At 37.3% G+C, this 14,105-nt stretch overlaps 1 non-coding gene across 1 annotated transcript; it reads left to right on the forward strand.

The window, feature by feature from the left end:
• Window positions 1–239: 239 nt before the first annotated feature.
• Window positions 240–347, forward strand: LOC112752234 (small nucleolar RNA R71). Its single transcript, XR_003176681.1, has one exon. It is a non-coding gene; the product is annotated as a small nucleolar RNA R71 (small nucleolar RNA).
• The last annotated feature ends 13,758 nt before the right edge of the window (window positions 348–14,105 follow it).

The raw sequence follows: 14,105 nt of genomic DNA on the forward strand, positions 1-14,105 counted from the left end.
GCCAATATGGCATTCAGAGTATCAATTTCAAGAACTCCCTTCTTCTGAGGCGTCCCATTACCCACAGGATTCCTCTCAGAAGTGAACATGAACTGGTTATTAGCAACTATGTCAATGAGTTCTTGAGCTTCTGCAGGCGTTTTCTTTAGGTGAATGGATCCACCTGCAGAAATATCCAATGACATCTTAGCTAATTCAGACAGACCATCATAGAATATATCCAGGATGGTCCATTCTGAAAGCATGTCAGAAGGACACTTTTTGGTCAGTTACTTGTATCTCTCCCAAGCTTCATAGAGGGATTCACCTTCTTTCTGTCTGAAGGTTTGAACATCCACTCTAAGCTTGCTCAGCTCTTGAGGAGGGAAGAACTTGGCTAAGAAAGCCGTGACCAGCTTATCCCAAGAGTTCAGGCTATCTTTGGGTTGAGAGTCCAACCACACTCTAGCTCTGTCTCTTACAGCAAAAGGGAAAAGCATGAGCCTGTAGACTTCAGGATCTACTCCATTAGTCTTAACAGTATCACAGATCTGCAAGAATTCAGTTAAGAACTGAAAAGGATCTTCAGATGGAAGTCCATGAAACTTGCAGTTCTATTGCATCAGAGAAACTAGCTGAGGTTTCAGCTCAAAATTGTTTGCTCCAATGGTAGGGATGGAGATTCTTCTTCCATGTAAATTGGAATTAGGTGCAGTAAAGTCACCAAGCATCCTCCTTGCATTATTATTATTTTCGGCTGCCATCTCCTCTTCTTGTTCGAAAATTTCTGAAAGGTGCTTGCTGGATTGTTGTAATTTAGCTTCTCTTAGTTTCCTCTTCAGAGTCCTTTCAGGTTCTGGATCTGCTTTAACAAGAATATTCTTGTCCTTGCTCCTGCTCATATAAAAAAGAGGAAACAGAAAAATAATAATAGGGATCCTTTTTACCACAGTATAGAGGTCCTTGTGTGAGTAGAAGAAAAGAAGAAGAAAAGAATGTAATGTAAAGAAAGAAACACAAGGGTGAGGAGAGCAGAGATGTGAGTAAATGAATAAATAAATAGAAGGAGATGAGAGAGAGAGGTTTTGGAAAATAATTTTTGAAAAGGAGTTAGTGATTTTCGAAAATTAAAAGAAGAAATAAATTATAATTGAATTTTGAAACAATTAGTTAATTAAAAAGAATTTTTGAAAAAGAAGGAGATATTTTCGAAAATTAGAGTGAGAGAGGGTTAGTTAGCTAGTTTTGAAAAAGATAAGAAACAAACAAAAAGTTAGTTAGTTAGTTGAAACAAATTTGAAAATCAATTTTGAAAAGATAAGAAGATAAGAAGTTAGAAAAGATATTTTAAAATCAATTTTTTGAAAAAGATATGATTTTGAAAAAGATAAGATAAAAAGATATTTTTGAAAAGATATGATTGAAATTAGTTTTGAAAAAGATTTAATTTTTAAAATCACAATTAATGACTTGATTCTCAAGAAATCACAAGATATGATTCTAGAATTTAAAGTTTGAATCTTTCTTAACAAGCAAGTAACAAACTTGAAATTTTTGAATCAAAACATTAATTGATGATGTTATTTTTGAAAATTAGGAGATAAAGATAAGAAAAAGATTTTTTTGAAAAATATTTTAAAAATTTTCAAAAATAAATAAAAAATGAAAAAGATTTGATTTTTGAAAAAGATTTTGAAAAAGATAAGATTTTTAAATTGAAAATTTGATTTGACTCATAAGAAACAATTGAATTTTTAAAATTTTTGAAAAAGTCAATCCAAATTTTCGAATTTTATGAGAGAAAAAAGGAAAGATATTTTTTTTTATTTTTGAATTTTTAATGATGAGAGAGAAAAACATGAAAAAGACTCAATGCATGAAAATTTTGGATCAAAACAATGAATGCATGCAAGAATGCTATGAATGTCAAGATGAACACCAAGAACTTATTTTTGAAAAATTTTTTGATGCAAAGAAAACATGCAAGACACCAAACTTAGAAATCTTTAATGCTTATGCACTAAGAATTCAAGAATGCATATGAAAAACACCATACAACACAAAACAATATAATATGAAGATCAATCAAGAAGGTTTACCAAGAACAACTTGAAGATCATGAAGAACACCATGAATGCATGATTTTTTTCGAAAAATGCAAGATGAACATGCAATTGACACCAAACATAAAATCTGACTCAAGACTCAAACAAGAAACACAAAATATTTTTTATTTTTATGATTTTCTAAAAATTTTTTTTTTTTGGATTTTTCGAAAATTAATGTGAAAAAGAAAAATAAAGATTCCAAAATTTTTAATATGAATTTCAGGAATCTTGTACTCTTAGTCTAAAGCTCCAATCTGAGGGTTAGGCATGGCTTAATAGCCAGCCAAGCTTTAGAAGAAATAAATCAGGCATGCAACAGCTGATATTCAAATTAACTTGCCTCTATGCTAATGGTTGGAAGCCCCTATCCAGAAGAATTAGACATGGCTTTACAGCCAGCCAGGCTTCAACATGTTTCATGAAACACTAGAATTCATTTTTAAAAATTCTGAAATAATTTTTGAAAACAGATGAGAAATTTTTGAAAGATTTTTGAAATTTTTTTTTTGGAAAAATTTTTTGAAAATAAAATAAGAAGAAAATTACCCAATCTGAGCAACATGATGAACCGTCAGTTGTCCAAACTCGAACAATCCCCGGCAACAGCGCCAAAAACTTGGTGCACGAAATTGTGATCTCAGGCAACGGCGCCAAAAACTCTGTACGCACCTAATAAATTGTTTTTCATTCACAACTTCGATACAACTAACCAGCAAGTGCACTGGGTCGTCCAAGTAATAAAACCTTACGTGAGTAAGGGTCGATCCCACGGAGATTGTTGGTATGAAGCAAGCTATGGTCATCTTGTAAATCTCAGTCAGGCGGATATCAAATAGTTATGGAGTTTTCGAAAATAAATAATAGATAGACAGAAAATAAAGATAGAAATACTTATGTAATTCATCGGTGAGAATTTCAGATAAGCGTATAGAGATGCTTTCGTCCCTCTGAACTTCTGCTTTCCTGCTGTCTTCATCCAATCAGTCCTACTCCTTTCCATGGCTGGCTTTATGTAAGGACATCACCGTTGTCAATGGCTACTTTTCATCCTCTCTGTAAAAATGGTCCGATGCGCTGTTACTGCATGGCTAATCATCTGGAGGCATCACCGTGGTCAATGGTTGCATCCTATCCTCTTGTGAAAATGGTCCAAATGCTCTGTCATAGCACGGCTAATCATCTGAGGTTCTCGATCATACTGGAATAGGATTCACCCTCCTTTTGCGTCTGTCACTACGCCCAGCACTCGCGAGTTTGAAGTTCGTCACAGTCATTCCATCCCAGAGTCCTACTCGGAATACCACAGACAAGGTTTAGACTTTCCGGACTCTCATGAATGCCACCATCAATCTAGCTTATACCACGAAGATTCTGATTAAGAGATCTAAGAGATACTCATTCAATCTAAGGTGGAACGGAAGTGGTTGTCAGGCACGCGTTCGTGGGGGAATGATGATGATTGTCACACTCATCACATTCATATTGAAGTACGAATGAATATCTTAGAAGCGGAATAAGTTGAATTGAATAGAAAAACAGTAGTACTTTGCATTAATTCATGAGGAACAGCAGAGCTCCACACCTTAATATATGGAGTGCAGAAACTCTACCGTTTGAAAATACATAAGTGATGAAGGTCCAGGCATGACCGAATGGCCAGCCCCCAAAACGTGATCACAGGATCGAAAATACAATCCAGGATGTCTAATACAATAGTAAAAAGTTCTATTTATAATAAACTAGCTACTAGGGTTTATAGAAGTAAGTAATTGATGCATAAATCTACTTCCGGGGCCCACTTGGTGTGTGCTTGGGCTGAGCTTTAGCTTTCCACGTGCAGAGGCTTCTTTTGGAGTTGAACGCCAGGTTGTAACGTGTTTCTGGCGTTCAACTCTGGTTTGTGACGTGTTTCTGGCGTTTAACTCCAGATAGCAGCATAGAACTGGCGTTCAACGCCCTTTTGCGTCGTCTAAACTCGGCCAAAGTATGGACTATTATATATTGCTGGAAAGCCCTGGATGTCTACTTTCCAACGCAATTAGAAGCGCGCCATTTCGAGTGCAGGGAGGTCAGAATCCAACAGCATCAGCAGGGAGGTCAGAATCCAACAGCATCAGCAGTCCTTCTTCAACCTCTGAATCTGATTTTTGCTAAAGTCCCTCAATTTCAGCCAGAAAAAACCTGAAATCACAGAAAAACACACAAACTCATAGTAAAGTCCAGAAATGTGAATTTAACATAAAAACTAATAAAAACATCCCTAAAAGTAACTAGATCCTACTAAAAACATACTAAAAACAATGCCAAAAAGCGTATAAATTATCCACTCATCAGATGTACAGGCCTTCAACCTTCACTAAGACATCCTCTACAAGTCCATAAGCCTATTTCTTTGAATCGTCTGCCATCTCTAGTGAGATTCTCGCAGCTTGTACCTCAAAGATCCCTAGTTTCTCCATTACAGAGAGTGGCATGAGGTTTATTCCTGACCCCGGGTCACACAGAGCCTTTTCAAAGGTCATGGTGCCTATGGTACAGGGTATTAAGAATTTTCGGGATCCGGTTTCTTCTGAGGTAATTTCAGTTGAACCAAGGCATTCAGTTCATTAATGAGCAATAGAGGTTCATCCTCCCAAGTCTCATTACCAAATAACTTGGCATTCAGATTCATGATATCTCCTAAATACTGAGCAACTTGCTCTTCAACAATATCTTCATTTTCTTCTGATGAAGAATACTCATCAGAGCTCATGAATGGCAACAGTAAGTTCAGTGGAATCTCTATGGTCTCTATATGAGCCTCAGATTCCTTTGGTTCCTCACTAGGGAACTCCTTAGTGGTCAGTGGACGTCCATTGAGGTATTCTTCACTGGAAATCACTGCCTCTTCCTCCTCTATAGGTTTGGCCATGTTGGGTATATTGATGGCCTTGCACTCTCTCTTTGGATTCTTTTCTGTATTGCTTGGGAGAGTACTAGGAGGAGTTTCAGTAACTCTTTTACTCAGTTGACCCACTTGTGCCTCTAAATTTCTGATGGAGGACCTTGTTTCAGTCATGAAACTGAGAGTGGTCTTAGATAGATCAGAGACTATAGTTGCTAAGTCAGAGAGGCTCTGCTTAGAATTCTCTGTCTGTTGCTCAGAAGATGATGGAAAAGGTTTGCTATTTCCAAACCTATTTCTCCCATCATTATTATTATTGAAGCCTTGATTAGGCTTCTACTGATCCTTCCATGAGAAATTAGGGTGATTCCTCCATGAAGGATTATAGGTGTTTCCATAGGATTCCCCCATGTAATTCACCTCTTCCATTGCAAGATTCTCAGGGTCATAAGCTTCTCCTTCAGAGGAGGCTTCTTTAGTACTGTCGGATGCAGCTTGCATTCCAGTTAGATTCTGAGAAATCATATTGACTTCCTGAGTCAATATTTTATTCTGAGCCAATATGGCATTCAGAGTATCAATCTCAAGAACTTCTTTCTTCTGAGTCGTCCCATTATTCATAGGATTTCTTTCAGAAGTATACATGAACTGGTTATTTGCAACCATCTCAATGAGTTCCTGGGCTTCTGCAGGCGTTTTCTTCAGATGAAGAGATCCACCAGCAGAGTGGTCTAATGACATCTTGGACAATTCAGACAGACCATCATAGAATATGCATAAGATGCTCTATTCTGAAAGCATGTCAGAAGGACACCTTCTGATCAATTGCTTGTATCTTTCCCAAGCTTTATAGAGGGATTCACCTTCCTTCTGTCTGAAGGTTTGGACTTCTACTCTAAGCTTGCTCAACTTTTGAGGTGGAAAGAATTTGGCCAAGAAAGCATTGACCAACTTTTCCCAAGAGTTCAGGCTTTCTTTAGGTTGTGAGTCCAACCATATCATAGCTCTGTCTCTTACAACAAAGGGAAAAAGCATAAGTCTGTAGACCTCGGGATTAACCCCATTGGTCTTAACAGTGTCACAGATTTGTAAGAATTCAGCTAAGAACTGATGAGGATCTTCCAATGGAAGTCCATGAAACTTGCAATTCTGCTGCATTAGAGAAACTAATTGAGGCTTAAGCACAAAGTTGTTTGCTCCAATTGCAGGAATTGAGATGCTTCTTCCATAGAAGTCAGAAGTTGGTGCAGTAAACTCACCAAGCATCTTTCTTGCATCTCCACCATTGTTGTTGTTTTCGGCTGCCATATCTTCTTCTTTATCAAAAATTTCTGTAAGGTCCTCTCCAGAGTGTTCTGCTTTAGCTTCTCTTAGCTTCCTCTTTAGAGTCCTTTCAGGTTGAGGATCAGCTTCAACAAGAATGTCTTTATCATTGTTCCTGCTCATACGAAAAAGAAGAGAACAGAGAAGAAGAGGAATCCTCTATGTCACAGTATAAAGATTCTTTTATGTGAGTAGAAGAAGAGAAGAATAGAAGAATGAGGTAGAGAGAGAATTAAGAGAATTCAAACACAGAGAGAGGGAGAGGGTTCGAATTATAAGTAGAAGAGAAGTGTTAGTAAATACATAAAATAAATAGAAAGAGATGAGAGAGAGAGTGTGTATTCGAATTTTTAATTAAAAGAAAAGAAAAATATTTTTGTTTTTATTTTAATTATGAGTTAGAATTCGAAATTTAAGAAGGAAAATAAAATAAAAATAGAATTGAAAACAATTAGTTAATTAAAATTTTTTTTGAAAAAGTGGTGAGTGATTTTCGAAAATTAGAGAGAGAAAAGTAGTTAGGTGGTTTTGAAAAAGATAAGTAATAGTAAAACAAACAAAAAGTCAAATAGTTAATTGAAAAATATTTGAACGTAAATTTTGAAAAGATAAGAAGTTAGAAAAAGATTTTGAAATTAAATTTTGAAAAAGATATGATTGAAATTTATTTTGAAAAAGATTTGAAAAAGAAATTAAAAAGATTTGATTTTTGAAATTAAAGTTAATGACTTGACTAACAAGAAACTAAAAGATATGATTCTAGAATTTAAAGATTGAACCTTTCTTAACAGGAAAGTAACAAACTTGAAATTTTTTTATCAGAACATCAAATGTTAGCCATGATCTCGAAAATTATGAAATAAAAATTAAGAAAAGGATTTTGAAAATTTATTTTGAAAATTTTTCGAAAAACATGAAAGAAAAATGAAAAAGATTTGATTTTGAAAAAGATTTAAAAAGATAGAATTTTTAAATTGAAATTTTGACTTGACTAAAAAGAAATAATTAAATTTTTAAAATAAGAGAAAGATATTTTTTTGAGTAAAATAAGGGAAAGAGATTTTTTTTTATTTTTGAATTTTTAATGAGGAGAGAGAAAAACAACAAAATGACACAAGACATAAGAATTTAAGATCAAAACAACTAATGCATGCAAGAAGACTTTGAATGTCAAGATGAACATCAAGAACACTTTGAAGATCATGATGAACATCAAGAACATATTTTTGAAAATTTTTAAGAAAAGAAACACATGCAAGACACCAAACTTAGAAATTTTTGTACTAGGGACACTAACAATTCAAAAATGCACAAGAAAAACAACACAAAACAAGAAAATCAAAAGATTAAACAAAGAGAATCATCAAGAACAACTTGAAGATCAAATAAGAACACAATGAATTTTTTAAAATTTAAGGAAAATTAAAAATAGGCAATTGACACCAAACTTAAAATTTGATACAAGACTTAAAAAAGAAATACAAATTTTTTTTTGGTTTTTTGATCTTATTAAATTTTTTTGTATTTTTCAAAAATATTTTGGAAAAAGAAAACAAAGAAATTCAAAATTTTTAATAAGAATTCCAGGGTTCATGCAATGTTAGTCTAAAGCTTCGGTCCAAAAGAATTAGACATGGCCAAATGGCCAGCCAAGCTTTAGCATAACAAATGCAGACATGTCCTTTCTACAATGGAAAGTGGAAACCTCGGTCCAAAAGATTAGATATGGCTTAACAGCCAGCCAGGCTTCAACATATCTCAAGAAGCTCTAGAATTCATTCTTAAAAATTCTGAAGAACAATTTTTTTTTGAAATTTTTCGAAAATAAAAATAAAAAGCTTAAACATAAAATAAAATTAACCAATCTAAGCAACAAGATGAACCTTCAGTTGTCCAAACTCGAACAATCCCCGGCAACGGCGCCAAAAACTTAGCGCAGGGAATTGTGATTCACACTTTTCACAACTCCGCACAACTAACCAGCAAGTGCACTGGGTCGTCCAAGTAATACCTTACGTGAGTAAGGGTCGATCCCACGGAGATTGTCGGCTTGAAGCAAGCTATGGCCATCTTGTAAATCTCAGTCAGGCGGATTCAAATGGTTATGAGGTTTTGATAATTGAAAGATAGATAAAACATAAAAAAAGTAGAGATACTTATGTGATTCATTGGTGGGAATTTCAGATAAGCGTTTGGAGATGCTTTGTTGCTTCTGAACCTCTGCTTTCCTATTGTCTTCTTCCAACCATGCATGCTCCCTTTCATGGCAAGCTGTATGATTCTCTCGGATGAAAAATACTAGGTACAATCTCTGCACGGCTAATCAACTGTCGGATTTCTCGTCTCGGATGAAAAATACCAAGTACAGCTACCGCACGGCTAATCATGTGTCGATTCTCACTAGCGTCGGAATAGGACCTTTATCCTTTTGCACACTGTCACTGTGCCCAACATTCGCAAGTTTGAAGCTCGTCACAGTCATCCCTTCCCAGATCCTACTTGGAATACCATAGACAAGGTTTAGACTTTTCGGATCTCAGAATTGCCTGCCAATTGGTTCTAGCCTATACCACGAAGGTACTAAACTCACGGACTCGGTCTGTGTATTAGATACCCAAGAGAATATTGATGCCAGGGCATCTTGGCCAGTTTCACTGACCTTTTCTTTACTGTTTTTAGGTTAGTTTCATGCATTTCCTTAAGAAATAAGCTAGTTTTGGGTAGATATTCACTTACACCTTGATTCAAGCATACATTGTGTATTTTACATTATTTCATGAGGATTTTGCATAAGTTTAGTGACAAATTGTATATTGCATTGCCCATGACTTGGACTAGAACTTTGATGCGCTCTATTGCTTGATTTCAGGACCAAAGGAAGCAAGGAATGGGAGGTAACTTGCAAAGTTAATGAGAAAAGTGATTGCCAATAACGCTCTCAAAGCCATCATTGACCACGTTAAGAGTCACGTTAACTAAGTTAACGTGAACTCTAACGTGGAGAAGGGAAGTTGAGCCAACGTTAATGACACTTAACATTGTCACTAACGTTGGCAAATGCTCATAAATGGCCACGTTAGAGTCCACGTTAACTTAGTTAACGTGGCCTCTAATGTTAAAAAGGGGAAGAAACGCCAACGTTAGTGACATTCAATATTGTCACTAACGTTGGCCTAAGGAGAAATATACCACGTTAACTCCCACGTTAACTTGGTTAACGTGGTAGCTAACGTAAGAAGTAAGAGTGGTCGACAACGTTAGTGACACCCAACATTGTCACTAACGTTGGAAGCAACCACATAACCCCCCAAGGAGCCACGTTAACTTCCACGTTAACTTAGTTATCCAGATATTCCCCCTAATCTCCCTACTGTACCATCTCAGTTATCCAGGGTCTTCACTATCAACAGAGTTCTTTCCCTGGAACATGTGGAGATTATTGATCCAACCAATGGATATAAGTCCACAGCAAGAGGGGAGGACTTTAAGCACTACCAACCACCCTGATGAGGGAAAAACGTCAAGCTAGTGATGCTAAAGAAGCGCTTCATGGGAGGCAACCCATGTTTTATATGTTTTTAAAATAATGAATAAATCAATGTTTATGAATTTCAACCCAAACTTGACAAACACTTGGTGAAATCTTTATCATGCAGTATATAGTGAAGAATAAGTTTGGTGTTCAAAGCAAACCAAGATGCATGCTAGTCTTGGGAGCTTTGAACAAAACTTTTCATCACATTGCTTCAAACTAAGTTTGGTGTCACCCCATGGTGCCACCAAAATGCATAAGGATACACAAGTAGTTAGTTAGTTGAAATTCATAAATAAACAAACTCTTTTTCTTCTCTTTATTATTCTAGCCGTAGAGTTTGATTTTTATGATATTAATTTTCTTATTTTAAATCTTTATAGGAAAAGAAAAGAAGCATAAAAAGGGATGGATTGGACAACTAAACAAAGAAGGATCGGACACCACAAAAGGAAGGGCTACACACTTGTTCTAAAAAGGGAATACATTGGAAAATGTTGCCATGCAACATTGGAAAAATGGAACCCCTAAAAAACCGAGCAATCTCATTCATAAAGTGATGATCCTTGTCTTTTATCCATGCATCACCCCAACCGTCCATCAAGTAACCACTCAATCAATCCACACCCTCCATTCTCTCACAACTTCTCTATATAAATGACCCTTGTTCCGTACCCACCTTCATTGTCATTACCCAATCTTCACCACTCTCCATTTCGGTACAAGACACTCCCTACCCCATTAAAAACCTTTTTCCACCTCACTCTCTTCATCGCAATAAAACCTTAAACAACCAAAAATCTCCACAACTTTGCCACCTTCACATATTAACTATCATTCATGGTGTCTTCGGGTTCTAAAAGAAGGAAGGGAAAGGAACCCATAGAAGAACACCCATATGATGAAAAGAGATTTAGAAGCTTGCATCATGCATTGCAATACGGGTGGATGATTGATAAGGAAATCATTTATGAGCTGGGATTTCAAGTTAAAAAGACTGAGTGCCCCGAAATCACAGAGAAGATAGAAAGGAGAAGATGGGAGCTCCTCACTGACCCGGTCATTAAGGTGAATGCAAACCTCATAAGAGAATTTTATGCAAATGCGGTTCGATATGATAAGAAGAATGAGTCGTACACAAGCTTTGTGAGAGGAAAGATGGTGGACTTTGGTCCCATGAGTGTCATGAGGGCATTGAAGCTACGGTCTATACAGTTTGAAGAAGAAAGCTATCACTCAAGATTGGACAACCCCAATTATGACCACATTCTGCAAGATATGTGTGTACCAGGAGCTGACTGGGAAAGGGGTGCGGGAAATAAACCAAAGTTCATCAAGAGAACAGATCTCACTCCTGAAGCCAAGGGGTGGTTTGAGCTAGTGAGAAGGTCTATTCTCCCAACTACAAACAACTCGGAGGTGAATGTCAAGAGAGCCACAATGGTGCACTGTATACTGAAGGGAGGAGAAATCAGGGTTCATGAACTCATAGCTGAAGGTATTAGAAAGATGGCAGAGAAAAGCGACTCAAGAGGAACGTTAGGTTACCCCAGCACTATTTACCGAATATGCAAGAAAGTTGGGGTGGTTTTTGAAGATGAGAACCCCATGTGGATAAAGGAAGGCATCCCAATAACTGTACGAAGGATGAATGCTGCAGCATCCCCTTTGCCTCAGCGGAAGCAAAGGAAGAGGACAGCCCCTCAAGTAGTAGAAGGACAAGTCTTAGAGGGCCAAGCACAACAGAACTTGGACATGCACCAATTGCAGGAGGCCATTGATGGCTTGTCTAGACAATATTTGGAAAGCCAAGGAGCACAAAAAGAGATTCAACTACAGATGATGGGGCAGCAAGAGGAAACACTCTCAAGATGGATGACTCAACAAGGTGAGTGGTAAAGGCAAATGATGGAACAACAACTAAGTCAAGGACAACAATGGGGAGAAACATTCAATAGGATGGAACAAAGGCAAAACGAGCAACAAGAATCCATCCAGAGGCTAATCAACATCCAAACACATCAAGGGGCACACATACATGAGATGCATCGAAGACAAATAGAACAGGCAGAACTATTGGACGAGCAAAGGGCATTCGCAGAAGGAGTTTACATGAGCGAAACGGAGTTTACATGAGCGAAACGGGACATCACATAAACACTCAAGCGAGGCTCGGCTACTTAGTGGGACAGCTGCCAATATTGCATCCAGGAATAGCCAGATATGAAGAAATGAAGGATGAATTAGCACGAGAGGAAAGACAAAGGGTGGAAGAGAGTCATGAGTTAGTGAGGAAGGCACTTGAGGATTGGAAGTAAGCAAGATTGGCACGGATGCGAGGAAATGCAAGAGGAAACAAGGAGGACAAGCAAGGAAAAGAGCATGGACATCCACAACAGTAAAAGGTGGTGGAGTTCCTTCTTTATTCCACCTTTCTCTATGTTTTAAATAAGGAAGATCTTGTGTGAAATAGAACTTGCTTCCATGTTATGTTTAAACCTTCTTCAATTATGTCTTTTAAGTTTTTGGTATTGAAGAAAGTCTCTGTGTGCTAGTCTTTATGTCACTGCATCCTTACTTTACTTACTTGTATGCTTGTCCCTTTTAATCAAATGAAGAGAGAATGTTTATGTTTCAAAAGACCAGAGTAGAGTTTACACTATGGAGTATATTCATGAGTTTGTGGTATGATCATAAGTTAGCTAAGTTGGTTCAACCATAAGGTGGGATGACAACTATCTGGCCTGAATACTTTGCTTTGAATATACTCATGAGACTAAGTATATGACAAGATCCTAATAAGAGAAAGAGAAAAGAATAATGAAAGTGGAAAAACAAAAGAAAAAGAGTAAGCAATAAGGCTAGGCACCAATGGTTTTGATCTTAAGATATGTGTCTGTGGTGTTCCTGTGTGAGGGATCTACTTGGATGAATAATCTCTTAGGGGTGCTTTATCACCTGGTAACTTGGGTTAACTAACCCGGGATTATCAGCTGAAAGTCCATTATCAAGAGTAACCTTCACCACAGAGCATTTAGTAACCCAAAGAGGTGCTGGACACCAAGGTCTCAAGAAGGAAAATAAATGAACTATATGCCTGTGGTGTGTATGTATGGGGGAGAGACTTGAGGGAGTAAGTCCTTAGGGGTGCTTCAACACCTAGCACCTTGAACCAACTGGTTCGGGAGTGTTGGCTGAAAGCTTATCTTAAAAAGTTGCCCCCTTACAGAGCACTTAGCCTAAGAACACCAATAAGCTCTGAAATGACAATAAAGGGATCAATGAATAAAAGTCTCATGGGATGTAAGCAAAGTGAGTGTTTTAAGACATGATAAAGGTCTGAAAGCCAGGAATGAACCTAAGTTGCTATGCATGAAACCACCATAAAATCAGTGATATGACTTCCACAAGAATGACTCATTGCTCTTGGCATTCCATTCATCATTCTCTTATTCCAGTACTTGCTTAGGGACAAGCAAGCTTTAAGTTTGATGTTGTGATGCCAGGGCATCTTGGCCAGTTTCACTGACCTTTTCTTTACTGTTTTTAGGTTAGTTTCATGCATTTCCTTAGGAAATAAGCTAGTTTTGAGTAGATATTCACTTACACCTTGATTCAAGCATACATTGTGCATTTTACATTATTTCATGAGGATTTTGCATAAGTTTAGTGACAAATTGTATGTTGCATTGCCCATGACTTGGACTAGAACTTTGATGCGCTCTATTGCTTGATTTCAGGACCAAAGGAAGCAAGGAATGGGAGGTAACTTGCAAAGTTAATGAGAAAAGTGATTGCCAATAACGCTCTCAAAGCCATCATTGACCACGTTAAGAGTCACGTTAACTAAGTTAACGTGAACTCTAACGTGGAGAAGGGAAGTTGAGCCAACGTTAGTGACACTTAACATTGTCACTAACGTTGGCAAATGCTCATAAGTGGCCACGTTAGAGTCCACGTTAACTTAGTTAACGTGGCCTCTAACGTTAAAAAGGGGAAGAAACGCCAACGTTAGTGACATTCAGCATTGTCAGTAACGTTGGCCTAAGGAGAAATATACCACGTTAACTCCCATGTTAACTTGGTTAACGTGTGAGCTAACGTAAGAAGCAAGAGTGGTCGACAACGTTAGTGACACCCAACATTGTCATTAACGTTGGAAGCAACCACACAACCCCCCAAGGAGCCACGTTAGCTTCCACGTTAACTAAGCTAACGTTGATGAGTGAAAGAATGGCCAACGTTAGTGACACTCAACATTGTCACTAACGTTGGGGAT

This window comes from Arachis hypogaea, chromosome 15 (genome assembly GCF_003086295.3).
Source record: "Arachis hypogaea cultivar Tifrunner chromosome 15, arahy.Tifrunner.gnm2.J5K5, whole genome shotgun sequence".
Lineage (NCBI taxonomy): Eukaryota > Viridiplantae > Streptophyta > Magnoliopsida > Fabales > Fabaceae > Arachis > Arachis hypogaea.